The following is a 4,210-nucleotide window of genomic DNA, read 5'->3' as shown; positions in this document are numbered from 1 at the left end:
TATATATATATATATCAATATTTCAGACTCGCCAAAAATTCTGAATCGCGGACACAAGATACTACTGTTTATTGCACTGTGGTCTATGCTAACGCGTAATCGAGAAGTAGTAAGTAGATGCGGTTTGTCGTGGTTCGCAAGAATATAGTTGATTAACCCCTTGGATGTACTCCTTGTGTATGGATAAATTTATCAATCGCTCGTCTATCCGCGTCGTGAAATGTTCGGAATCGCCGCAAAAATCGGCACTACGATCAATCGCGAAACCGCAACCGCCGCGACCGCATTATTTGTATGTTACACAAGTAACAATGTACAAGCACGAATTAAGACATTAAGTCTTTCGGATCTTTTCTCATTGATCGCAATTCGGATAGTAGATAAGTGCCGATTCTGAAAATTTATGCCATATGAAGCATATATGAAGGCGGTTTTGCTGAAATATCTAAAAATTTAGTTACATATAGATCTGCAGAAAATAAATGTTATTGAACTATAAAAATAATTATGTAAGATGTTTAAGTTGCTAAAATAGGCCTGTTCTTTTTACTAGCTTTTGCACTAGTTCATCTTTCTTCTTCTTCTTAACTTCTGGAGAGAAAGGAAAGAAAGATGAACTAGTGCAAAAATTCAGCTAAAAAGAACAGGCATAATGTCATAACTTTTCGTAGCGTTGTTCCAACTTGCTTCAGTTAATATAATTATTTTGATAGTCCAATAAAATTAATTTTCTGTAGATTTATTCAGTTAAATTTTTAGATTTAATTATTGAATAAATAAAAGAATAAAAGAGTAAGAACATAAGAGAGTAAGAGAATAAAACAGTGAGCTGAAGTTTCTCGAAAGGACAATCTAGCCTTAATAATTCAAAGCATTGAAACTTATTCTGTGGATAACTTTATTTTTTGATTATGATTGTTGTAATTAATTGCACAAATAAATATAGCATAAATAAATTAGCAATATATATGTAGCTAAATTTTTACTTCGTTAAAATCGTTCTGTGTACACATAGAAATAGCATGTTCAACATGATGTGTTACATTATACCAGAATATTGTTTGACACAGCAAATAATAATTCTGAATGTTTTGAATTAAAGACCTTTTGCGAATATATTGCACACTAAGAATATTACAAAGAATAAATAATTAATTATTAAGTATAAATTCAGTCAATTTGATTTACGATCCGCCAACATCCGATCGAGAAGAGGTTCAGTCAAACATTATTCAACTGCGACAAAAGATTATGTCCGACGGCTGCATTAGGCAGTACGAGATAACAGATTAACAGCGGCCAAAATAAATAGGATCTTTTGACGCATTTTTATCAGTGCAATGGTATCGCTCTGAGCCACTTCCAGCGCCACCGGAAAAGCTCACAAGACCATCTTATCGTTGACTGCTTTCTGAGAAAAGTGTCGGCTTACATAAAGTATTATTCTCTGCGATATATGCTTTATTACTCTTTTAATAATAACTATACAAAATTAAATTTCTTTTTCTTGTTCAAAAATTTATTTAGACAATTTTTGAAGGCGTTTTTAATATAATTTATTTCACTTTCTATTTATTTTACCGATAAATAAATTTTGTCATTATAATTTAATCTTTAAAAAATTTTATTTTTATAAAAAAACATTTATATAATGTTAACGTTATATAATATTATATAGTTTAATTATATGTAGTAAAAATTAAAGACATTATAAATTCTCAAAGGATATATGTTTTAGAAAGTGTGTTTGCTTCTTTTACATTGCAAGATTTAACGGTGAAAGAGAAATTCTCATCCTTTCGGTAGATAAAGACGGCATATCGTTAGGCATAAGTTAATTTGCCTTCTACGCGAAAGCCGAGCTAATGAACTATAAATAAGGGAGGAATACTTGTGCCAAGTGGACAGCCGCACTTACTGACCCTTCGTAATTAAAATCCCGTCCTAAATCAAGACTAGGGATACGATTAGACGAGGATCGTTCCTGCTCCGTCAGCTTACCACTAAATCCGCCGCGACCCTTACATATTTGAACCTTCATCTCCCTTGGTTCTTACACGCGTGTGTATATTTTTGAAGCAGCTAACTTTATTACAAATGTAAAGTTTCCGCGTAGATCAGCTTAAAAGAGAACACGGAAAGAAGTTGCAATTTAACAAATAATTTACAAGTTTCAATGCATATAATAAAATGCATTGAAACCATTTTGTAGCTAGACAACTTGGAGTTATAATGGCCTAATGACAAATGTATCGTGATTTCAGAAAGCGTTATTATTATTAGAAACAAAAAAATATGTGGTCTGTTCGTGACCATACGGAATGACTCTTTTCGTTCTTTTCCGTTTTCGATACAATTCGTCTTTCGTTAATTCAGCTACGAAGCGTGCAGTTAATAATCCTTTTACGCAGAACACGCGATAAAACGAGGGCGGGAGAGCTGAGAAGAAAATTTGTCGGAAAGGATTGCTATATAAAAATACATACTATATTATACTTACATTTTTTTTTAATACATGTTCACGGAATAAACGGTTACAAAAAAAATCTAAAAATTTAGCTAAATAAGATTTTAAAATAATTTCACGCGTTAGATTTACGATAAAAATAATTATATACAGCGCTTAAATTGATTGCTAGAATGTCAACATTTTTTGTTCATCATTTGACCGCCATAATAATTTTATTAGTTCAGCCATTAATTATTTTCAGATCTATTTGAATATTTCAGCAAAATCATTTCTCAATGAATATAGCTACGAAGAGGAACAACTCAAATTTTGTAAATAGATTGCCTTAAAATAAATAAATATGCTGCATTAAAATCAATATTTATAATTCTAAATATGAAATTATTTGTAGATTTATTGTATATAAGAGAAGGTACTTACACAAAACTTATAAAATAAAATTTATTTTGTCACGATGTATCAATTATTGATACATTTCGATTTTATATATATAGAAAAATCGAAAAATATATTAGTTGTTCGAAATAACATTATCTTACCGTGAAATAATGCTTAATTAAAGTTGTTCTCGAGAACAGCTTCTCTTTCACTTTATTCCACCGTGTCGTTTGAAAGATAACTGACAGAGACTGAAAAAAGTAAAAGAGAAAGAGAGACATTATGATATTAGATACGACAAATAGAGGTCTCGAATGCGCCACGATTTAACGAGTTGAAATACAGCTTTCCCGCCACCGTTACTTTCCATCCTCACGTCCCTCTCGGCGGTTATATTTTCCCCAACCACTGCGAGGTAGATGCGTCCACCCTTGTATGTTCCGTTAATAAGCTTAATAAAGCCCCGCTGCGACTGTCTCCCTGTATTGTCCAGTACGCTCCAGATTCCAACAATACAGGGATGGCACTCTAATTTCATATAACTTTGAAAAGCACCTGACAATGCTATCATGTCATTTATTTACTTCGATTACCGTTTTAAAACTTATATTTTTTAGTAAATTTATCAAGAAATGCAACTTGTTAATTATATGAGATTAATACACAGATATAAATATATATATTTAATGTTTTAATTTATTATTAATTTGGGACATTTTTAAGTCATTATCGGAGAAGATGGTATGTATGCTTGCATCTATAATAAATTTTTATTATTTTTTTTAATTATTTTGATTATTATTTTTTTAAAAGTTCATTGCACAATTTTTTGCATTTGTAAATAGAATTTCGTTATTTTTGTGATAGATGTTACGAATAGATATAATAGTGTATCTAAGTGAATCAGAATAATAACAATTAACAAGCGGACGGAGGTCTACTTGGTTATCAAAATTTATAGCTTCTACCTCCCTGTACTTACAACAACGGGGAATGTAAGCTCGACAAGGTCCAGCTTTGAGAAGGACATCAAAAGGATGATAATACACAGACGTGAGATTTGCTCCACCTCTCTCTCCCACGTTCGAATCCTATTTGGTTGCGCGAGCTTTAAAGTATGAGCTTGGTCTCTCTTTGTTTGGTTTGCATTGCAAAGCGTAAATTGACTGAAGTATTAAATGGAAGCATTCAAGTAAAAACTATCCCATAAAGTAACTTGTAAATCGAGATTAAAAATGACAAAATCTGTTTTATTAAATAGCTCTTTTCATAATTTGATTATTATTAACAAAAACATTTTTCAATGCTATAAATTTTAAATCTTACAATAATATTGTCACCAAAATAATTTATCAGTATATA

Source organism: Atta colombica, unplaced genomic scaffold (genome assembly GCF_001594045.1).
Source record: "Atta colombica isolate Treedump-2 unplaced genomic scaffold, Acol1.0 scaffold321, whole genome shotgun sequence".
Classification (NCBI taxonomy): domain Eukaryota; kingdom Metazoa; phylum Arthropoda; class Insecta; order Hymenoptera; family Formicidae; genus Atta; species Atta colombica.
The sequence above is the reverse complement of the archived record's forward strand: the minus strand, read 5'-3'. Positions refer to the sequence as shown.